At 43.4% G+C, this 24,887-nt stretch overlaps 1 pseudogene; it reads left to right on the top strand.

Moving 5' to 3' along the window:
* Positions 1-215: 215 nt before the first annotated feature.
* Positions 216-2,851, top strand: LOC117068286 (annotated as a pseudogene).
* Positions 2,852-24,887: the final 22,036 nt, after the last annotated feature.

Here is a 24,887-nt window from a genome sequence, read left to right as displayed (position 1 = left end):
AAACTCAATGGTACCACTACAGAAACCCATCAAAAATAAAAGGAAAAGAAAAGAACAAACAATATATAAACCAACCAGAAAGCAATTAACAATATGACAGAAACAAAGCCTGACATATCAATAACTTTGAATGTAAACGGATTAAATTCTCCACTTAAAAGATAAGAGAGGCAGTGCCTCCCTCCCCGTCCCGGCCTCACGCACCTGCTCCAGCCATGATGAGCTTCCGCAGCGCGGACGCGTCGCTGGGCGCCTCGTTCCCGCCGCTGCACGGTGCTGGCAGCCTCCACTAGGTGCTAGTCCAAAAGGGCAGCTCAGGCGGGACGGGACGCGCTCGGCCCGGTCGGCTTCCACTCGTGGCCGCGGACGTCCGTGAGCTCCCTGTCTGCCTCGCCCAGCCGCTTCCTCGAGCATCGACTCGCTGGACACGCTGAGCAACCAGCCACAGGGATGCGTGGTGGCGCCGGCCGCAGCGAGTAGTGAAGAGGGGCAGCTGCAGGCGCTGAAGGACCGCTTCGCAGGCTACATCGACAAGGAGCAGCAGCTGGAGGTACACGACCGCAGCCTGGAGGCCATGGGCGAGTTCCATGAGCGCGAGGTCCACAAGACGCGCGGTGCGGTGCGGTGCTGCGCCTGGAGCAGGAGCACCTGCTCGAGGACATGTCGCACGTGTGCCAGCGCCTCAACAACGAGGTCTGGCAACGCGAGGAGGCCGAGGCGGCGGCCCGCGCGCTCACGCGCTTCGCGCAGGAGGCCGAGGCGGTGCGCGTGGAACTGCAGAAGGGGCAGGCGCTGCAGGAGGAGTGCGGCTACCTGCTCCGCCACTACCACCTGGAGGAGGTGGGCGAGCTGCTCTGCCAGAGCCAGGGCTGCAGCGCCGCGCAGGCGCAGGGGCAGGCTGAGGCGCGCAACGCCCTCAAGTGCGACGTGACGTCGGAGCTGCGTGAGATGGGCGTGGCATGCAGGTTGAAGGCCAAAAGGTGCCGAGCATGCTGTAGTTTGAGGAGTGGTTCCGAGTGAGACTGGACTGTCTGTCAGAGGCAGCCATGGTGAACACAGAAGCCATGCGGTCAGCGCAGGAGGAGATAACTGAGGACCTGTGTCAGCTGCAGGCCAGGACCATAGAGCTGGAAGCACTGAAAAGCACCAAGGACTCACTGGAGAGGCAGCGCTCTGAGCTGGAGGACCGTCATCAGGCCAACATTGCCTCCTACCAGAAAACCATTCAGCAACTGGACGCCCAGCTGAGGAACACCAAGTGGGAAGTGACAGCCCAGCTACGAGAATACCAGGACCTGCTCAATGTCATGATGGCTTTGGATACAGAGATAGCCGCTTACACAAAACTCTTGGAAGGCAACGAGTGTGGGACTGGCTTTGGCCCAATTCCTTTCTCGCTTCCAGAAGGACTCCCCACAAAATTCCCTCCGCGTCCACTCACATAAAGGTCAAAAGTGAAGAGAAGATCAAAGTGGTAGAGGAGTCGAAGAAAGACACTGTGATTGTGGAGGAACAGATGGAGGAGACCCAAGTGACTGAAGAAGTGACTGAAGAAGAGGAGAAAGAGGCCAGAGAGGAGGAGGGCAAGGAGAAAGAAGAGAGTGAAGAGGAGGGGGCAGAAGAGGGAGAAGAAAAAGCAAAGTCTCTCCCAGCTGAAGACACCACATCCCCAGAGAAGGAAACCAAGTCCCCAGTGAAGGAAGAGGCAAAGTCACCGGCTGAGGCCAAGTCCCCAGAGAAAGAGGAAGCAAAATCCCCAGCCGAGGTCAAGTCCCCAGCAAAGGAAGAGGCAAAATCACCAGCTGAGGCCAAGTCTCCAGAGAAGGCCAAGTCCCCAGTGAAGGAAGAAGCAAAGTCACCGGCTGAGGCCAAGTCCCCAGTGAAGGAAGAAGCAAAGTCTGCAGCTGAGGTCAAGTCCCCTGAAAAGGCCAAGTCCCCAGTAAAGGAGGAAGCGGAGTCCCCTGAGAAAGTAGAGGCAAAATCTCCAGCTGAAGTCAAGTCTCCCAAGAAGGCCAAGTCTCTAGTGAAGGAGGAAGCAAAATCCCCAGAGAAGGCCAAGACTCTTGACGTGAAGTCTCCAGAAGCCAAGAGTCCTGCGAAGGAGGAAGCAAGATCCCCTGCAGACAAATCCCCCAAAAAGGCCAAAAGCTCTGTCGAGGAGGTCAGGTCCCCAGAGAAGATGAAGTCGCCCCTGAAGGAGGATGCCACGGTCCCTGAGAAGGAGATCCCAAAGAAGGAAGAGGTGAAGTCCCCAGTGAAGGAGGAAAAGAAGCCCCAAGAAGTGAAAGGCAAATATCCCCCAAAGAAGGCAGAGAAAGAGAAAGCTCCCGCCATGCCAAAAACGGAGAAGGAGGAGGACAGCAAGAAAGAGGAGGCACCCAAGAAGGAGGCCCCAAAGCCCAAGGTGGAGAAGAAGGAACCTGCCATCGAAAAACCCAAAGAATCCAAAGTTGAAGCCAAGAAGGAAGAGGCTGAAGATAAGAAAAAGCACCCCAGAGAAGGCGGCTTCTGCCAATGCGGAGGTGAAGGAAGATGCTAAACCCAAAGAGAAGATAGGTGGCCAAGAAGGAACCAGATGATACCAAAGCCAAGGGACCCACCAAACCAGCAGAGAAGGAGGAGGCAGTGGCAGCACCAGAGAAAAAAGACACCTAGGAGGAGAAGGCCACTGAGGCCAAGAAGCCTGAGGAGCAACCCAAGACAGAGGCCAAAACCAAGGAGGATGACAAGACCCTCTCAAGGGACCCAAGCAAACCTAAGGCAGAAAAGGCTGAAAAATCCTCCAGCACAGACCGAAGACAGCAGGCCTCCAGAGAAAGCCACAGAAGACAAGACCGCCAAGGGGAAGTAAGGCAAGGAGAAAGGAACGTCCAGAGCAGCCAAAGAAACTCAGAAGGGGTCCAGAGCTCAAGGATCGGAGTAATGCAATTTTCACTTTTTCTTTCTTTATGTAAAAAGAAACTGCTTAGATGGTGGGGCCTCCTTCTTCAAACAGGAATTTCTGTTATCAATATGTTAGCAAGATTGGAAACTCCAGCCCCCTGCCCCAACACCCTCCCCAGGCGATGGACGATTGTGTTATGAAAGCTTATGTAGCTGAATGTGATACATGCTGAATGCCACACGTAAACACTTGACTATAAAAACTGCCCCCCTCCTTTCCAAATAAGTGCATTTATTGCCTCTATGTACAACTGACAGATGACCACAATAATGAATGAGCAGTTACAGACACATTATGCTTGACATGTCAATTATTTCCACATGCCTTCTGTTTTCCAAAGGAGTGGTCAAGCCCTTGCCCAGAGCTCTCTATTCTGGAAGAGCTGTCCAGGTGGGGCTGGGCACTGGCCACTGAATTATGCCAGTGCGCACTTTCCACTGGAGTCCAATTTCAACTGCTTCTGTGCAATAAAACCAAGTGCTTATAAAATGGAAAAAATAAAGAGAATAGCTGAATAGAGTCTTTTAAAAACATGATTGAACTATTTGCTTCTTACAAGAAACTCAAATTATTAGTAAAGAAACATAGACTGGAAGTAAAAAGATGGAAAAAGATATTATATGCAGATGGAAACCAAAAATGAGCAGGATAGTTGTACTTCTATCACATAAAACAAACTTTAACTCAAAAACAGTACAAAAAAAAAAAAACATGTGCGCGCGCACACACACACACAGAACATTATTACATAAAAAGATCAACCCAGCAAGAGGATATAACAATTCTAAATATATATGCACTCAATACTAGAGCATCCAGATTCATAAAGCAAATATTACTAGGTCCAAAAAGAGAGAGAGATGCAATGCAGTAGTGGTGGGGAACTTCAACATTCCACTCTCAGCACCGAACAGATCACCTAGATATAAAATCAACAAAGAACATTGGATTTAAACTAAACTTTAGACCAAATGGACCTAACATTTACAGATCATTCTATACAACCACAGAATATGTATTTTTTCATCAGCACATAGAATATTCACCAGGATAGACCATATGTTAAGCTACAAAGTAAGTCTCAACAAATTCTTTTAAAAAATCAAAATTATATTAAGTATCTTCTTAGACCATGGTAGAATAAAACAAGAAATCAATAACAGGAGGAACTCTGGAAACTATATGAATATGTTTTAAAAATGCTCCTGAATGACTATTACATCAACAAAGAAATTAAGATGAAAATCAAAAAGTTTCTTGAAACAAATTAAAATGGGAATAAATGTACCAAAAAGTTTACATCAATAAATGCCTACATCAAAATATGGAAATATTATAAATTAACAATCTAACAATGTACCTAAAGAATCTAAAAAAGGAAAAAACAAAACCCCAAATTAGCAGAAAAATAGTAAAGATTAGAATGAAGTAAATGAAATAGAGACTAAAAAAATACAAAAGTCAATAAAAGAAAAAAAATCAATTCTTTGAAAAGATAAAGTCAATAAACCACTTGTTAGACTAAACAAGAAAAGGGAAGACTTAAATGAACAAAATCAGAAATGAAAAAGGAGACATTACAACTGATGCTACAGAAAAACAAAAGACTATTATGAACAACTATATGCTAACAAACTGAAAAACCTAGAGGAAATGGATAAATTCCTGGAAACACACAACCAACCAAGATTGAATCAGGAAGAGATAGAAAACTTAAATTGGCCAAAAATGAGTAGTGAGTTTGAATCAGTAATAAAACAGAGAAAAGCCCAGGACCAGATGCATTCACAGCTGAATTCTACAAAACTTACAAAGATAAGCTAATACCAATCCTTCTGAAATTATTCCCAAAAATCTAAGAGGAGGGAATTCTCCCTGATTCATTCTACAAGGCCAGTATTACCCTCATAGTAAAACCAGATAAGGACACACATGTAAAAGAGAAAACTACAGGCCAATATCCCTAATGCACAGAGATGCAAAAATCCTCAACAAAACATTAGCCAACCAAATCCAACAGCATTCAAAAACATAATTCTAATAACCAAAACAACATGGTGTTGGTATAAAACTGGACACATAAACCAATGGGACGGGATAGAGAATCCAGAAATAAAGCCACATATTAACAGCCAACTGATGTTTGGAATTTTTCGTTGACACTTTCTAAAATTATAATGATTTTAATTTTATTTCATTCTTATCAGAGAATTTATCCAGAACCATTTCTAATATCCTGCTCGTCAATTTTCTTTATAAACTAGTATAGGTTAATTGTGGTAAATGTTCCATATTTTATTGCACAAAAACGATGAAAATTTTCCGGCCATTTTCAGAACCCAAAATTTAATCCAAATCTATTAAATCAAAGTCAATATTACTAATCATCCATTTTTTTAACAAAAGGCTACATGGTTTCTTGGTTTTTTGTTTTGTTTTTGGTTTTTTTAGGGTTTTACTGGTTGGTTGGTTGGTTTGTTGCCTCAACATCTGAAGGTTGCAATATATGCCCATCGATAGTAATTCTGGGTCAATGGAAATGGGATTACTCACCCCCTCCCTCTGAATATCAGAATATGTGTGTATGTGAGTTTTTTACAAAATGACTTCTCAGACTCTGCTATGATCTTTGGGGCATCTTTTACCAACTTAGTTGAGAATCACTGAGATAAATGGAAATTAGCATCATAGCATTCATGTGAATTTTATCTTTGGCATAAAATGACTTCTATCTTAATAATTGTATTTACCTTGTACTTTTTTTACTGATGTTAATATTGTCACTCCTAGTCTCAGTTTTTAGTTTTACCTTTTTTCTCTCCCTCTTTTAGGTGAAGCTTTGATAAATAGCTATAATTAGCTTTGGTGCATTCTAAACCAAATCTAAGATAGATATTCTTTTAATGCAGGAATTTAATCCATTTACTGTCATGTTGGGCCTTCACATATTTAACTGATATATTTAATTTATATCAGGCAAATCAACTTTTGACTCAGGCAGCTTTTTGTTGTAAAAAGTGTCTTCTAAGTTGTATAGAGGAGTCCTTCACCTGCTCTTTTTTGCCTTCATGCTCATCCCTGGCCTTTCCTTTGCTTATTTGGTATCACAGTAGGGCTGACCCATACAGGCTGCATTTTCCAGGCTCCCTCATCTGCTCCCTTCAGGATAGGTTTGGTCAGCGATAGAGACTGGCAGAAGATTGCAGTGTGGAAAGCAAGAAGGGTATTTCCCTCACTTCCTTGCCTTGACTTCATCTCTTCTGTGACTCCAACTTGGGCTGAACAAGGCTCCCTCTTGTTCCAGTTTCTATTTGGTGAACCCTGCCCCTGGGCTCAGTGACACTGCTTCCATCTTTTGTCCCCATAGCCCAGAATGTCCATTCTCTGTCCACCATATCTCCTCCTCATTGATAACTGCCTTACTTCCCTGGGCTTTTCCTCTACATTTCAGGAGATCTTCTTAACTGTATCTTCCTTAACACCAATTCCATTGCCTGCAATATTATTTATTTTCTTTACTGCTTCTAATCCCAATACAAGTTTTATTAAGCTATTGGATTTTATATGTATTTACAATATTTATCTCAATCTCTGCTTGCATCTTAGCAACTCTTTCAATCTTATTATGTCATCTGTTGTTTCTTGTATCTCAGAGTTCAAATTTACTGAGAACGCAAAAAGACGCATCCTAGTATATGCCTTTATTAACTATTTTATATTTTTTCAAGACATTTTTCCTCTGAATCTAGTATTCTCCTTTTTATGTCTCAGAAAAACTTTCAAGGTCTCGTTTTGATTTTCCCATTTTTCATGCTTGATAAAGAAGAAAGCTGGTCAAGCATGTTGCCAGTACATAGTTTGGATGGTCTTCTTTTGTCCTTGTTATTAACCACATGGTTATAATTAGAATCCACATCTAGACCTTAAGCTGAGGGCTGATTAATATGCACAGATTCCAAATTCCTAGTGGTACAGTCTTTTTCTCATGTACATTCTAGACCAGAATGGGCTGACTTCGAAACATGTGGAGGGAAATTTATTCTGGGATAATTGTATACAGCCGTCTCTGCTTTGGGAAAACCAATGCATGGACATTTACATTCACCAGCATATAACTGTCTCACAGGTCTCTCTGGCCCTACTGTTTCATAGATTTCACAGTCAATTTCGTTGATTTCATGGTCTTGTATTGGTATGGTCTGAATGTGCACCCCAAAATTCATATGTTGAAACTTAATGACCCAAATGATAGTGTTAACAGGTAGGGCCTTTAAAAGGTATTTAAGTCATGAAAGCAAAGCTTTCATGCACGGGATTAGGGCCTTTTAAAAGGGCTTGAGGGAGTTGGTGTTTTCTCTTCCACTCTTCTGCCATGTGAGGACACAGTGTCCATCCCCTCTGGAAGATGCAGCAAGAAGGAACCGTCCTGGAAGCAGAGAGCAGTCCTCACCAGACACCAGGTGTTAGTGCCTTGATATTAGACTTCCCAATCCTCAGAACCATGAAAAAATCCATTTATTTTCCTTATAAATTATCTAGTCTATGACATTTTCTTTTAGCAGCACAAACAGACTCATATACATATACAAAGATCCATATCCTGTTTTCATCTGCCACGATCCCTTCCTTCTTTTTTAATTTCTGGAAAGTTAAAATAGTCCCACAAATGGTAAATCAATAGAAGTGATAATAGGGGTGCTGGAGGTTAAATAGCCTCAGAAACAGCTTCTGTGTAGTAAGTGCGGGTTTCTCTACTTTTGTTCAGCGGAGACACTGCCTTTAAGGCAGGAAGTAGACAGGAGTAATAACTGAAAATCTCCTATCATGTATCTCCTGTTCTTTTGCCCAAGAGTGTCATCCTTGCTTTACTAAGTAAAAATTCCACCCAAGGCCCAGAATCCATGTTACCGAAAAGTAGCATCAGTTTCTGTGTTTTCATGAGAAGTGCCACAGGTAGGGAGAAAATGGAACCCAAGTGCCACAGCCAGATGCCAACTGAATCTGGAATTCCCGCCTGTTATTTGAACAACCACTTCCTCTCCCTCTCTAGCTTTCCACTTAATCCATAGGGTCCCTGTCCAAAGGAGATGTCAAAATGTTATCCCATCTAAACGCCTCCCTCCTAAGAAGTCAGTGTTGACCTGCCCCAGGTCTGGAGTTCTCAAACCATCCATTCCACATTCATAATTTTCCAGCCTAGACTTTTATTCAATTAAGGGTATGGGGGCCGGGCGCGGTGGCTCAAGCCTGTAATCCCAGCACTTTGGGAGGCCGAGACAGGCGGATCACGAGGTCAGGAGATCAAGACCATCCTGGCTAACACAGTGAAACCCCGTCTCTACTAAAAATACAAAAACTAGCCGGGCGAGGTGGCAGGCGCCTGTAGTCCCAGCTACTCGGGAGGCTGAGGCAGGAGAATGGCGTAAACCCGGGAGACGGAGCTTGCAGTGAGCTGAGATCGGGCCACTGCACTCCAGTCTGGGCGACAGAGCGAGACTCCGCCTCAAAAAAAAAAAAAAAAAAAAAAAAAAGGGTATGGGGGGCTACCAAAACTCACTCCCCATATTGGTATCCTGCTATCCCTACAACATACCATATTCAAATTCTTATACTCAAGCAGATTACTGTGGAATTGCCTCCTGATTCAGCATTCTATGATGTTGACCCAGACTGAATAAACAGTAAATAAAAATATCAAAATGATGTTACTATTTCAACTGAATCAATAGTCAGGAACTAAGAATTCACATATTAATGGGAATAGAGGAAATAGATGTTAACAGACATTTTGAAATTTATTATGACTTAAGGAACAACACATTATTGTTTACCCCCCTACCTACCAACTTCCTAAAATTTCTGTGTGTACTTTAGCATTTGTTTAATTATAGGTTATTTTTTAATTATTCAGGTGTGTATTTACCTCCCAGTTAGGTTCCATGTTCATCCAGGGCAAGAATGACAACTTACTTGTCTTTATGTCCACAGTACAGTGTGTTCAATTCTCACCTGAGGGACGAGCTAGGAGCTAAACTGATGGGTTGGGTCCTATAGAAGCAGGACTAGCAGGTACATCTCTGACCTGGAGCCACAGGTGTCCCTGAATAGTACAAGGGGCAAAATAAGAATTGGATGAGGCAGGACAAGGGGTAGAAGAGGAACTAAATGTAGTATCCAAAATAAGAATGAAGAAATTAGGGCAGATATTAAGAACTAGAACACAAACCAGGATATCTAAAAACTAAGAAGAAAAGGGAGCAGAAGCAGAGGACAAGACTACTATCTCTTTTTAGTATGAATGGTGGACATACAAGTTATGCTTAAAAATCAGAGCCATGGTGAATGTGGAATAGACCCTCAGTGAATGTTAATTAAATTGGCACAACTGAAATGAATTACGAAAAGGAATAAACTTCAGTTCCCTCAAACTTCTCCCAGAAATCCCCCCAAAATTATATAAAAGTTATTTTGTATCTAATTACTGCAAAAAAAAAAAAAAAAAAAAAAGGCTTGGAGTATAGGATTTGAAATCGCACAGATATGTCACTTCATGGTCCCCTACTCGTTTTGTTCATCCGTGATCTTGGGCCACTGACCTCAATAAATGCTCAGTTTCCTTAGCTGTAAAATGAGGATAACAGTGCTCATGTCACGGGGCTTTTTAGAGGAGTGAATCACGTAGAAAGTATCTAGCACACCAGAATCATTCAAAAAATGCTGGTTTCCATCCCCCTTCATCAGCAGCCTCCGAAGTCTAATGAGGCTAAAGCAGGGATGCTTACTTAACAATCTGGAGCAAAGCAGCCCTGGTGAGCAGACGTGCATTCTTGATTTCATTACGTGCCAGAAGATGAAAATGAACAGCCCCGCGGATCGTGCCCCATCCCTCGCAGCTGCCTCTCTGCTGAGGGATTTACGTTCTGTGTGATTAAGCCTGAAATGGACAGGAAGCTTTATTGTGCTAGGCTGGCAGGGCGTGGAGGAGCAAATTGATAAAGATACCTGGGTCAGGTCAGTGGCAAGCTGGGTGGTTCCTAATTTATAGAAACACCTCGAGTTCTATTACTCAGCCCCTTCTTTTCTGCTCCTACCTCCACACCCTTCCTGCTCAACACTTCTCTTCCCCACTTTGTGAAATAGTGATTTATTTATGAAATGAAAGGGGATTTACTGATAAAGATAAGGCATCAGCCAAACCCACAGCAAGGAAATTCTCAGAGAAGCAACATCTGGTGAACAGCAAACATTTGCTGAACTCTCTGTGCCAGGTGCAGAGATGTCAGTGATATGACCAGTGACCAGGTTAGGTCCTTCCTCAGCTTTCTGAACACTTAACCTCTTTGTTTCCTCTTAAATAAATAAATAAATAAATAAAATTTTAAAAATTTAAAAAATGGGATAGTGCTCGTTCCTGTCTTACAGATAGTGGATGCTCAATAAAAAAGTAGCATTTAGGCTGGGCGCGGTGGCTCACGCCTGCAATCCCAGCACTTTGGGAGGCTGCAGCAACTGGATCACTTGAAATCAGAAGTTTGAAACCAGCCTGACCAACATGGCAAAACCCCATCTCTACTAAAAATTTTAAAAAACTAGCTTGGTGCGGTGGCATGTGCCTGTAATCCCAGCTACTGGGGAGGTTGAGGCAGGAGAATCGCTTGAACCCAGAAGGCAGAGGTTGCAGTGAGCCGAGATTATGCCATTGCACTCCAACCTGGGTGACAGAGTGAGACTCTGTCATAAATAAATAAATAAATAAATAAATAAGGTAGCATTTATCATCATCATTGTCCACTCAGGCTTCCAGATTCCAAACCTTGGCATCTTCCTTAAGATAACCCTCCCCAATGACCCCAGATTGGCAGAAGATATCTCACCCCCTCTCAGGGCAACTCTGCTAGTTCATTTCTCCACTGGGTTTTTGCTTCAGAGGAGGTGAGAAGGGGAGAGAAAGGAAGAGCAGGGGAGTAGGGTGTAGGGGAGGGGAACGTGCTAACATTCACTGGGAAACTCCTTTAGATCAGGCAGCATGGCAGTCATTTCAGACCATTCCAGTTAGCAGCCTCCTGGTCAGGGTCTCTGCCTTGGGTCTCACCCTTTCCTTCAATCCTACACATCAGCCAAGATCTATTTCTCACACAGAGTTCTGATCTTATTGAATCCTGAACTGAAATCTTCGAGAGCTTCTTACTGGCCATCAGATGAAGGGCCTGGTCCTCAGTCTAGCAGCCTAGGCTCTTTATAATCTGGTTCCAGGAGAACACCTCACACTCTCACCACCAATGCTTCAGTCAGTCTGCCTAGGAATCAGTTTTCACGTCCCCTATGCTTTTGCTCATGCAAATTTTCACTGAGACCGCTTTGAGCTTACTCATAAATTTGGGAAGGACTGACATCTTTACGCTTTTGGTTGACTCTTCCAATCCAGGACCATGATATGTCTTTTCATTGATTCCAGCCATTCTTCATGGCTTTCAGTAAATTATTGTATTCGCTTTCATATAAATCTGGACTATTTCTAGTTAATTACCAAGAGTTTTATATTGTTGTTATTGCTGCTATTATAAATGGGATCCTTTTATATATTATATTTTCCAACTACATACTTCTAATCAATAGAAATGCTATTTTTCTTCATGCTCATCTTACATCCCACTGCCTGTCTGAAGACTCTTATTACCATCAACTACTTTTAGCTGAGTCTCTTGAATTTTCCATACAGACAGACATGTCACTTCTAAATCACGGTATTTTTTAGGCTAAACAATTATGGTAAATTTATCATGAGGATATTGAGGCACCTCACTAAACCCAAAGGTTCAGGAAAAAGTAGAATTAGAGTCTCAAATGCCATGAGGATTCTCTCCATATCTCCTATAAACCCAAATTTAACACTTTTATGTTAATTTATTTATTTTTATATGAGTTAAAGTTCACAATTCTTTCCTTGTTTATTTCAACTAGTTTATGCATTAATGCAAAAGATCTTCATGTTATAAAAATACATATGTATACAAACTGAGCTAAGGATTACTTCTTAAAGACGTGTTTTTCAAAATTGTCTAAAAATTCAAACAATGTAAAATAAATTTGTGGGTTTTTATTCAACACTGAGATACATAGATGTTGGTACACACATATAGCTGTAATCCATTTTTTCTTCTCTCATTTTTAAAAATAACATGCAGGAAAATTGGCATATGGTTCTATGAGTTTCAGCACATACACAGATTTGTATAACCACCACCGTAATAAGGATGCAGAACAATTCCAAACAATTCCTTTGTACTACCCTTTTTTAATCAATGCCTCTTCCCATCCCCAAACCCTGGCAAGCTCTGATCTGTCCTCCATTACTATAATTTTGCCTTTCCCAAGATGTCATATAAATGGAAACATACAGATCGTGGCATTTTGGATCTTCCTTTCTAATATTTGTATCTCCTTTTGTATGTTTCTTATCTTACTGCTTTGGCTAGGATGCCACTGGATCCTCTTGGTTTATTTTTGCCTCCCAACTAGACTTTGGGATTCCACTTAGTGAAAATAGTGTCTCCTTCAGCACATAGACCAATTCTTAGCCAATACAGGTGCTCACTACGTGTTTCTGGAATACATAAAGGCATTATGATCAATGGATGGGCTTCCTCTGGGGGCACCATGCAAGCTTCCCAAAAACCAAAACCCTTTCCCAAGAAAAGGTATGTTCTAGCACCTAGCTGACCCATGGGCCTGTGAAGAATTCCCCCAACCCATCTTCATTAATTAATTTGTCAACACACACACACAAAAACATCTGCCTATTACATACTCACTGTGCCACATGGAACTGTTCACCTCTAATTAGAATTAATTAGCTAATGTGGGTCTCAAATTTGGAAGAAAAGAAGTTTTGCCTGTGTTCTCAATTGGTGTTAATTATCATGGAAACCTGTTTCAACCCAAAGACTCCCTCAAAGCATTGAGATACTCTTTCCCGCACAGGCTCCAGGAGGTAACCAGTGTGATGCTGGCTGACAGTCAACAAGACTCTCTTGTATCAAGATCTTAGGAAGAGGAGGACTCATGGTTCTGTAAGAAGCTCTATTAATGCTTCCCCCTCAGGAAGACTTTTGTGAAGAATTCAGGATATTCTGGCAATTCCAGAATAGGAGTTCCAAGCTCAACAGCAAATGGAGATCAAATTAGGAGGTGCTGGGTCTAAAACCAGATGTCCCCATGAATGGGGCAGCAGGAAGAGTACCCTAAATCAATTGAGGAGTCCATTTGAGAGGTTGCAATCCAAAAGACATATCCCCTTTCCCAGACTTTGTGGGATGATTGCCTCTTGTACTTGCCAAAAAATGAGTGTAACAACTTCTTGTCTTGGGAGAAATTTGTATTTCACACAGAAGGATATATTATGAGAGCATATGCATCAGGGGTTGCTGTTCATCTGGTGGTCAGTGCTGGCCTCCCATAGTGTGTGGGGTTTTCCCTTTGTTTCAGAGCCATTGATAAATCTGGATCCATCTACCTACCCAGGTCATGGCCAGAGCAAGGGTCAGAGTTTATGCTGATTCTGGTTGAGCAGCATGCAAATCAAATTTCCACCGTTGAGACATGTCCTACTTTACCACCCCTGTGAAATACCTCTGCCTCTCACTCAGTGGTTATTCAGAGCCAGTTATGCAGGGAGTCTCCCAATAAATGTGATGGGGATAGGACAATGATTGGATTATGGTAACAGCTTCAGAATCTAGAATTTACTTCTACCCTAACCTCAGCACTAGGGAAAAATAATAAGGCATTAAAGAGATAAGTAAATTTTTTAAATAATTTTTAAAAATCTGGTCCTTTATTAGCTATACTTAGATAAAAGTGAGGTTGGAGGTAGAGGGGGGTGGTCAGTTTTTATTCTCATAGCAAACTTATTTCTTTCATTGGACTGGATCCTTTCTAATTTGAATTGGTTCAAATTGGAGCTAAATATCTGCAGGTAGGGGTCCTGGAGAAGACTAAAGCATATCAATTAATATGCATTGGAATCACCTGGATATGGTATTAAAGTACAGATCCTGGGTGAGTAGGTCCGGGGTAAGGACGAAGGTTCTTCATTTCTAAGGAGCTACTAGGTAATGGTGATGCCACAGACTAGCCGTCCCCAACCATTTTACCACCAAGGATCAGTTTTGTGAAAATTTTTCCACAGTCAGAGGGATGGTTTCAGGATGATTCAAATGCATTACATTTGTTGAGCACTTTATTTTTATTATTACACTGTAATATATTATGAAATAATCATACAACTCACCATAAAATAGAATCAGTTGGAGCCCTGAGCTTGTTTTCCTACAACTAGCTGGTCCCATGTGGGAGTGATGGGAGACAGTGACATCGTCAGGCATTAAATCCTTTTTTTCTTTTTTTTTTTTTTTTGGTTTTTGTTTTGTTTTGAGACAGAGTCTCGCTCTGTTGCCCAGGCTGGAGTGCAGTGGTGTGATCTTGGCTCACCACAACCTCTGCCTCCCGGGTTCAAGTGATTCTCCTTCCTAAGCCTCCTGCGCAGCTAGGACTATAGGCGTGCACCACCATGCCCAGCTAATTTTTGTATTTTTAGTAGAGACGGGTTTTCACTGTGTTGGCCAGGCTGGTCTGGAACTCCTGACCCATGATCTACACGCATTGGCCTCCCAAAGTGCTAGGATTACAGGCATGAGCCACTGCACCCAGCCAGGCATTAGATTCTTATAAGGAGTGCACAACCTAGATCCCTCGCGTTAGCAGTTCACAATAGGGTTCTCACTTCTATGAAAATCTAATGGCCAGGCGCGGTGGCTCAAGCCTGTAATCCCAGCACTTTGGGAGGCTGAGATGGGCAGATCACGAGGTCACAAGATCAAGACCATCCTGGCTAACATGGTGAAACCCCCGTCTCTACTAAAAAAATACAAAAAACTAGCCAGGCGAGGTGGTGGACGCCTGTAGTCCCAGCTACTCCGGAGGCTGACGCAGGAGACTGGTGTGAACCCAGGAGGCGGAGCTTGCAGTGAGCTGAGATCCGGCCACTGCACTCCAGCCTGGGCGACAGAGCGAGACTCCGTCTCAAAAAAAAAAAAAAGAAAATCTAATGCCCCTGCTGATCTGACAGGAGGCGGAGGTCAGGCAGTAATGCTTGCTGGCCTGCCACTCACCTCCTGCTGGTGTGGCTTGCTTCCTAACAGGTCACTGACTGGTATTGGTCCATAGCCCAGGGGTTGGAGACCCCTGCTGCAGACCACACTTCTTGAGTAGCAGGTTGTATTCATTTCCTATTGCTGCTATAACAAATTACCAAAAGTTAATGGCTTGAAACAACATAAATTTATTCTCCTATAGTTGCATAAATCAGAAAGCTGATAATAGGTCTTACGGGGCTAAAATAAAGGGGTCAGCCGGGCTCTGCTCCTTCTGGAGGCTCCAGGGAGAATCCTTTCCTTGCCTTTTCCAGTTTCTAGGGGTGCCCACATTCCTTGGCTCACGGCTTCTTCCAGAAATGACAGCATTCCATCCTCTGCTTCTATCACCACATCACCTTCTTTAAATCTGACCCCCTGCCTCCCTCTTATGAAGGCCCTTGTGATTAAATTGACACCCACATGGATAATCCAGGATAATCTTCACATCTCAAGAACCTTAATCACATCCGCGAAGTCTTTTTTGCCATGTAAGATAATATATTCAGAGATTCTGGGGATTAAGTCATGAACATGGTGAGGGGGAAGGCGATTACTATTCTGTCTACCACCCAAGGGATCAGTTCATCTGAAGAAGATTGAGAAGGGCACAGTGGTAAGTGGGTAGATAGATGATGGGTGTTTGGGGTACGCTGGGATCATACAATGACAAGGGGCTGCAAAGAGGCACCATTTCTAGTTCCTAGCATTTGAGCAGATGAGGAGGCAGGCCACAATAGCTACCAGAGAGTCTGAGAGCAGGTACTGGGCTCTGGGATGAAATTAAGACAGGTCTTCAGGGACTGCAAGGGGGCGTAGTTAGGGGCCTGGGAATGACCAACTCTAGAAGTGATGGAAGGCTTAACCTGCCACATGGCTGTTCCAAGTCTCATTTGACTAAGGACATGAATCTAAAAAGTTCTTGGCTTCTCTCCCTCACCACCTCAACTCCCAGTGGGACCTGCTTCTCTGGCCCTAATGATGACCAGCAAGGAGGAACTGGTTGGCAAAGTGTAAGTGACAGAAGCCTTGAGGGAAAGTGACCATATCAACTCAGGGTTCCTAATGGCTGAGAAACGGTTGGACACACATCCTGAAACTACAAGCAGCTTTCAGAAAGTCCTAATAAAGACTGTCATCAGGCCGTGACAGAGATGATGACTCAAGGCAGCTCTCAAAGCCCCAGTTCTGACCATCTGTGTCTCTAGGAAGAGAGGTGGAGCCTATACATAGATATCTCCCCAGGGGCTTGAGTTTTGAAAAGTCAGGTGAAGATAGAAATTTGACACATCACCCAGGACTGGCTGGTATGAGTGCGACGCTGATGAGTAAAATGGATAAGGAAGCTAACGCCCCAAAGAGCTAGGACTGAAAAATTGTTCCAAGTGTGATAGGCTTTTGTGGCTTGGTTTAGAAGATCAAGGAGATCTGACTGCAAGGGAGGAAGCCAGTGGCTGGGTATTGGCTGGACATTCTCCATTCATCCACCCTTGCCCCCGCCCTGCCCCTCCCTACTCTGCTTTTAATCCCAGGAGAATGACTTCTATGGCTCTATCACCAACCTCTCTTGCTCTCTGGTTTCAGCTAGGCTTAGCCAATAAAAAACCCAAGCAGGAGATAGAAGAGTGGAAGCAGAGTAAAGCCAAGACATTTATTTTCTTAAGTCCTGCTGAACCAGAGTAAGCTATGGCTGCATTCCCCTACCCAAGGCCACAGCTCCTATCACTTAGCCCTCTCTTAAAATTATAGGTCTCTTTTGGGTGCTGGTAACTCGACTCAGCAAGATGGGGAAAGAGCCAGCTGGAAAACCTTCTCTCCTGACCCCACAGCCAGTCCTTGGCTCTTCTATCAGCTACTGTGGATCCTTGGGCGCCCCCGATATTCACCAAGGAGCAACGCTCAGGACTTTAGATACCACCTTTCAAGGCCACGCATATTGGCTTAGTAGACCATAGCAACAAGAGCCAACAATTGTCACATACTTACTCCCTGCAGGTCGCTGCTCAATCATATGCCTTATATTGACCCATCTAATCCTCGCTGCAATGCTACAGGGTTGTCCTTCGCTGTGCTAGGAGATGGACGCAGAGGTCAGCTATGGTCCCTTCCCTTCAGGAAACTCAAAATTTAGAGGGGGAAACAGGCAAGCTCACAGAAATCTCAGTATATTTATATAATAAAAACAATAGTAAAGGTTTGATGAGGATTTGCTACTTATCAGGACTTCATTTGGATCATTTGATTTTTCACAGCCGCACTATGAAGTAAGGGAGTGTTATTACCATTTTTACAATGAGAAAACTCAAGCTTAGAGAGCTGGTAATTTACAAATGCAAGGGGTATCAAAGAAGCTGAATGCAGGTCTTTCTGACTCCAGAGCTAGTACTTTTAACTCTCTCATTACATCATGCCACCTGCATGTGAATGTGTGTCTCCATGCTGCACAAAAGGGACCATCACTTCCGGCTGCTGGAGAAAATAGGTAATCGATATCAATCCATATGGAGAGATATATATGTTAGATGGATAATACACAGAAATATGGTTTTAATAAAAGAGCAATTAGCAAAGTATCAATTGGCTACATAGCTATTCCTAAAGGATTAGGTTCCATCTGGTAGAGAGGTCCCCAATGGTATACAGGCTGCTGTAGGGGCAGGCAATCCGTGGGGGTATCAAAGTTAGGCACACACCCTGTGGCATCTAAGGGCAGAACAAGGCAGTGGCTGTTCCCTCCCTGGGCTGACAGCTCCTTGGCACATTGAGCAAGTAACGTGGCGGGGTGAATCTCTCTCTTGCCCCCTATTCTAATACCCTGGGCAAGAACATTGCAGTTCCTGAGGAGGGTTGCCTGTCCATCATTGGTTAGAACAGCAGGCCATGCAAGGGGCACACGGATTCGTTCCCCAGCTTCTCCAATCAGGCCACATCTTCATTTTGCAAACTTTGCAGAATGTGCTTGGCAAATTCTGTAGCCAGCCCTGATAGTGTGCCATGGGGCTTGAGCTTTGTTCTTGGATTTATTCTGTCCCAAACTATTGTTGATGACTTGTAGAAAGATGTAATCTGCCTAGTGATACAGGTGTAAATGTCAGGGGAAAAAGAACAAAAACTAAGAACAACAGAGAAGCATTGTAAGGAGAAATTTCTGCTCATTCTCAGAAATATCTCTCTCCATTCATCAGTTGGAGACTGTATTTTACCTACTAGAGGTCTAAGGGGATAGAACGTGGGAGCACATTCCCTTGTCACTGGAGATGTTCAAGCACAGAGGCTGGCATGGGTGGGTTGTGGCGTGGAGTGCCCGAGAGATGCGTGATTGAAGAGCTTGTGAGGTTGTGAGTTTCCATCTTGTTTGCCCCAGGCAGATATTTTGAGTTATTCAAGCAAAACCCTTTCTTTTCTCCTGGATGGGTCTAACCCCTAGGTCTTGGCCTTCATGGCATCCCTGGTCCCCTTCCCTCAGCACCCCCAGCAACAGTGCCTCTAACCTGCCTTGTACCCTATCTGTTAGTGCTGCCCTCTTCACACCACCTCTCAGGGAGTCCAGAACACAATTTTCCCATATTCTCACCTCCCTTTCCCTCTTCCAAGGCACCCAGGCTCTCTGCTCGACACCCCCTCCCTCCATCACTGGTGTAGGTGCTTCTGTGGGTGTCTATGTTCAGGCACTGATATGTCTACAAAGTAGGACTCATTTAAAAGGAAACAAGATATATTCAAAGCTTGAAAAATTCCCCCAGAATTTGGCAAAGTCTCATTTCTTCCTGGAAAACAATGTAGTCTGAAGCAGATTCTATCTTTACATTTTGGGTGGGAGAGGAAGAAGCTCTGATCTGAGGTGGTGAGGGGCTCAGAAACCAGTCCTGGTTCTTTAATAAATGATGTATGGTTTTCAAAAAGTCACTTCTCCTCTCTGAGCCTCAGTTTCCTCAACTGTAAAATGAAGGGACTGGATTAAGAGATCACTCAAGATCCTTCTGATTTTATACTTTCATTTTACTTGGCATGTTCTGTTCCCAAATAGTCCTGGAACTCAACAGCCATGCCAACCACTAGAATGAAGGCTCTGGCTCTCTATATATAACTCAGCCTTTCACCCCCAAAGCAGCTCTTCCTCCTATATTCATCCTGGTTGGCTTCCTTCACCCAGTAACCTAAACCTAAGAAATCACCTAGACTTTTTGAGTCTCAATCTTTGTCATACCCCATAGCTGATCAATCACCAAGTTCTATCCATGATAATTATTAAAAATCTCTTATGTATAAACTTTCTTCTCCAGCCCATTGGCCTTGCCCAGTTCAGGCCCCTATCAACTCTCATAGATTTTTGAAACCGTTTCCTACCTGATTTCCTGACACTAGTGGTTACACTCCCTCCTATACCAGCTGCTAGAGTTAAAAGTCCCAAAACACAAAACTATGTTCAACATCCCTGCCCCAAGAATCTTCAGTGGTTCCCCACAGTCTGGAAAATAATACACCAATGTGTACCCTGCCCTTCCAGGCTTTGTGATCTAAAACCCTGTCTATTCATCTGTCAGAGACTCAAAAATGATAAGGACAATAATGTTACTTTTTTTGTGCTAAGCTCTGTACAAGAACTTTATATGGAATATTTCAAGTCACAACTCAGTGAAGTCATCCTGGCTGCAGGTGTTTCCAATCACTCCTTGACTTTAAGGAAATTGAAATATTTTGGGTTCTGATGTGCCCTCTCAATTCCAGTATCCATATACCCTAAAGCTCAAATTAGACATGTTACTTCATTCACAGAAAAAAAAAATCTAGGTCCCTATCAAGAGAACCTTGAAAATGCAGAATAATGTGGGGGCAGGTATCCTAAAGCAATTAGTTAAGAACAAAGACAAACCATTATGTCATCACATAACCATTTAGCTTCATGCAGATTGCAGTCAAGATACTAAGAATTAGGAGAATTGAATTCAAAACTTTTTGCAGCCCTTTCTTCCAGTTGATTCTAATTCTCTTTGAAAATTAGGCTTCCATATGGTTAATATTAGGGCTCTGTAACATTAGGAATCTGCAGCCTTAGCTCATTAATACTCATTAACAGGGAAGGCTCATAATAATAACCCTTCGCATCTGTGCAGCCCTTTATGGTTTTAAAGCGATGCCATATGCATTATCTCATTTAATTGCCTTTAATCCTTGGGATTTAGGGTTCAGCTAAATATGTTCACTGACTGAGGATAGGGATAACCCCACTCAGGGATCACAGGGAAAGATGACAAGACAAGGGGTACCTGTGATGTAATGAAGAGATGCAGGGGGTAAATTAGTTAAGTGTAATGCTCTGAATTACAGAATATTTTTAAAAGCAATGCTGTCAAGGCTGCTTGCAAGGAAATAAAGGAATAGAAAAAGATCTATCTGTAGTGAACAGCTAACAGTTAACTTATAATTAGCACATCAGAGTGTGGCCCACTGAAGGCTGGACTTGCCTTCTTTTGCAACAATGTGCTTGAAAAACCACAATCTCTGCCTGGATAAATATCTTTCCTGCCCTTTGCCTTCATTTTTTTCATAAGCCAAGGGTGATGCTCCCCCTTGTGCAGTGTGGACACACACATTCACATACATGTGGTGTAATGAGAGGGTTAAAAGTACGAGTTCTGGAGTCAGAAAGACCTGCACACGGCTCCTTTGAAACCTCTGGCATTTGCAAGTCACACCCACTCTGCAAGCTTGAGTTCCCTCATCTGCAAAAATGGTAATACTTCCTCACTTCATAGTTGGCTATAAAAAATCAAATCAATTAATCCAAATGAAGACTTGACAAGTAGCAAACCCTCACCAAAGTGTTACTATTGTTTGGATATTATTATTATTTTGTACAGACAGGATCTCACTATGTTGCCCAGGCTGGTCTTAAACTCCTGACCTCAAGCAATCCTCCTGCCTCAGCCTCTCAAAGTGCTGGGATTACAGGCATGAGCCACAGTGCAGTCTATTGTTATTATTGAAATACATTGAAATTTCTGTGAGCTTGCCTGTCTCCCCTCTAGACTTTGAGTTTCCCCTAGGGCAGGGATCTCAGCTGACCTCTACATCCATCTCATAGCACAGCAAAGGACAACCCATAGCATTGCAGCAAGGATCCGGTGGGTCGATCCAAGGCACTTAACTGAACAGTGACCAGCACCGAGTAAGTACATGATAATTGTCGGCTCTTGTTTCTATGATCTGTCAAGCCAATATGCGTGGTCTGGAAAAGTGTCTAAAGTCCTGAGCAAGGCTCCTTGGTGAATATTTGGGGAGCCAAAGTCCAGAGAGTTCCATAGTAGCTGATGGAAGAGCCAGTGACTAGCCCTGGGGTCAGAAGAGAGGGTTCCCCAGCTGGCTCTCCCCTTATGTTGCTGCGGAACTCCAGGCAGCTCACTTGCTCTCCAGGCCTACATTTCCCCATCTTTTAACTGCAAGTAGAGTAGGAGGCTCCTTAATGACCTCCCAACTTGAGACTACACTACAAGGCTAGAGTTGTTAATGGGCATGTATGGGCCTGCCTTCTAGTAAGTGTGTTAACACACAAAAAATACACTGAATCTTTTCAAGCACCAGTTGCAGCCTGTGTAAATGGGAAGTGATATTGTCTGCATTTAATAGTTGTAAGGACTCAATGAAGTGAGCTATGAGGGCCAATAATCATCTCAGTCTTTGGAAACACATGGTGATAAGCAGCTATTCTTCCAACAACCTTACCTGCAGATGATGTCAGTCTCACAGGTTAGGTTCTCAAGGTGTGGCCTCCAGACCAGCAGCACCATCACCACCTGAGAACTTGTTATAAATGGCAGTTCTCTAGCCCTACTTGAGAGCTACTGAATCAGAAACCCTGAGGGTGGGGCCCAGTCATCTGTTTTAACTAGCCCTCTAGATAATCCTCATGCACACTTGAGCTGGAAAACCACAGCTCTGTAAAGGTTGGTGATGGGGAAATGGGCTGTATCTTTTAAACTGAGGCAGCTGGAGCAATGGAGATCAGAAGTCTGGGTCAGATCCTGACCCTACTACTCACTATCTGTGGAAACTTGAACAAATAATTTACCACCTGTTAGCCTCGGTTCCATCATCTTTGAATGAATACAATAATGACCATCCCTCCAAGTGCTTCTAGTTTCTCAGGGATTACAATACCTCCTAGAGTGGCTTTGTGGAATTAACATGCACAAAGTAATGTCTGGGCCTTGCACAGAGTTCTAGCTGTCAGACTTTTGTTTACTTTCCCCTCCCCTCTGGTCAAACAATTCTCTTCATATTTCACTGAAAATGCTCAATTCTTTTTGACCTTTGCAGTTTGCTCCTGCCGTTCACTTTATCTTGGTGCTCCTCAAATGTTAATATGGCACATGAAGTACTTGGATAGCCCATTAAAATGCAGATTCTGATTTCTTAGGTCTAGAGTGGAGTCTGAGATTCTGCATTTCTAACAAGTTCCCAAATGTTGCTGATGCTGCTAGTTTGTGGACAACACTTTGAGTAATAAAGATCTAGCCCACATGACCATCTCCCAATGTCCACCTAATAAGGTCCTACACCTTCCACCATGACACTGACAATAGGTTAAAGTATGAGTTGGAAAACAGAGAGAGCCCCTTGGGGAGAGAATACTACAATAGTCCTTCCATGAGACAGTCTGTGCTCCAACTAGGGAAGATGGCAGGAAGAATCAGTTAAGGAAGGACATGACTGAGAAATTAGAACAAAGATCTTGGGCTGATTGACCACAGAGCTGTGAAGAGCACCAGCTTCAGTGGATTTATCCACTGAGTCAGAGAATAATGGACGAGGAGCCAGTGAGTAGGAGAGGAAGGTGGTAATCAATTTGGACATTCATGAACACTCTGGGTCTGGAGTACCCATAGGTCATCCAACTGCAGATGTCAAATAGCCATTTGGATATTTGGGTGTGGCATTCAACAGAGAACTCGGTGCTAAAGGCTGAAATTTGGAGGTCACCTGCATGCAGAAGTTGTCATAAATTTGGCTGAGATTGTCCAGAAGGGGATAGAGAAGGCACCAGAACTACCTATGTGGGTGCAGGGTGCACACATGCACTCATCTATGCCTATTCTATCTCATCCCCCAAACGCGCCCCAACCCGGGGGGTCTGTGGAGATGGAGATCTAGATAGGAACTTAGATATCTCCTTGATAGAAAAAAATGTGAGAATTTTGGAAGCAGTTAAATCTGGATTTGAACGTCAACTCTGCTGTCTCCTAGCTGTGTTGACCTCAAGGATGTTGACTCACTTCTCAGAGCTTCCATTTTCTTATCTGTAAAATGAGAACTGTAACACCTTCTCAGCTGGGTGGATGGAGACTCAATATGATACATGCAAGTTTATAAGGTGCTTCCTGGCACCCAGTAGGCACTCAGAAAATGTGAGTTGTCTTCTCCCTTCCCTCCCCATTGCTGCCTGAAGGTCAGTAATTAAATGGTTCTTGGTGGTGACACTCTTAGGTAGTGCACGTTTTCAAACATGCGCTTCATGCGGTGCAGGATGTCTGACCTACCCAAAACAGAGATTTCTTTGACCATCTTTCTGTGTTTCACCAAGGAAAAGAGCCCCATGCACCTCTCTTTTGTCACATCCCTAGGCCCGTACCTGACCTTAAAACTACAGCTTCCCACATCCCCAGATATTATATCCCACAGTAAAAGTTTGTTGAATGAATACCATTTACATATGAGAAATCCCAGGCTCAGAGATGTCAAGAAACGTACCCCAGGTCACTGCCGTCTTAAATCCAGGGTCACACGGTTGAGTGTAAAACTCATGAAATTTTCACTTTTCAAATGACAGTAAGAGTTTTGATTGATTTTTATTTTTAATTCTACTTCTCTCAAGTCGAAGTTGATGGTCTGAAAATGGATCCAAATGGCTTTTACATTTGCCAAGGTCATTCCCTATCTATCCAAGGGCAGAATTCTGCCCAGGAGTCATTGTATGTAGAGGCTACCTCTAGTGATCTTGCTGTGGGAAAGTTTTCTCTGGGGTGTAATGGACCTAAAGGGTCAATGCTGTTTTTCCTGGCTTTGTGCTGCCTCTTGTTCATGTGAAAACTCCCTCCCAAGGGTGAAGCTCTAATCAAAATGGTTAATATTGCATTATGCTGTTGAGAACTAGAAAGCAATTCACAGCAGCAAGAAAAAATAAATAAATAAAAATAAAATAAAAAACAGATGATGTTAGGAAACAAGTGGAGCAGCTCCATCTCTCAGGTTTTCAACTGGGCTTCCTGGGAGAGGGCAAACAGCAGGTCCTTCTTTCTTTCTTCCTCACCCCTCCGGCTGTCCTCACCTATTCTGAAGCTGAGCGGGACCTCCACCTGCCCATAAGGCACCCCAGTATTATCACCACCACCAATCAAGATCTGCTGGGCTCTCTTGATTTCAAAAATAATTGTATACCCCTGTTAACAGGTCTGTACTTCCTAAAACCTTTCATTAAACAGGAAGACAAAGTGAACAATTCAGAGCTCATGGTTCAAGCTTAACAGCATTCGGCCCAAGCAACTAGGAGGCAGAGACAGAATGTTTGCTTATTAATAATGCACCAGCTATAATTACCAAGCCGCCACAAGATCAGCACACTCACCCAGCTTCTTTGGTCTCTACCATACACTGCTTTTCACCCTGAACCCACACAGAAGAATTTGCAAAGGCTTAGGAAGTCTTCCCCAAATGTCAAGAAGCAAGCAGTCTACAAATCTCCAAACCAACTTCAT

The sequence above is a fragment of the Trachypithecus francoisi genome, unplaced genomic scaffold (assembly GCF_009764315.1).
Source record: "Trachypithecus francoisi isolate TF-2019V2 unplaced genomic scaffold, Tfra_2.0 Lachesis_group21, whole genome shotgun sequence".
Classification (NCBI taxonomy): domain Eukaryota; kingdom Metazoa; phylum Chordata; class Mammalia; order Primates; family Cercopithecidae; genus Trachypithecus; species Trachypithecus francoisi.
Note: the sequence above shows the minus strand (reverse complement) of the source record. Positions and strands in the feature narration are given on the sequence as shown.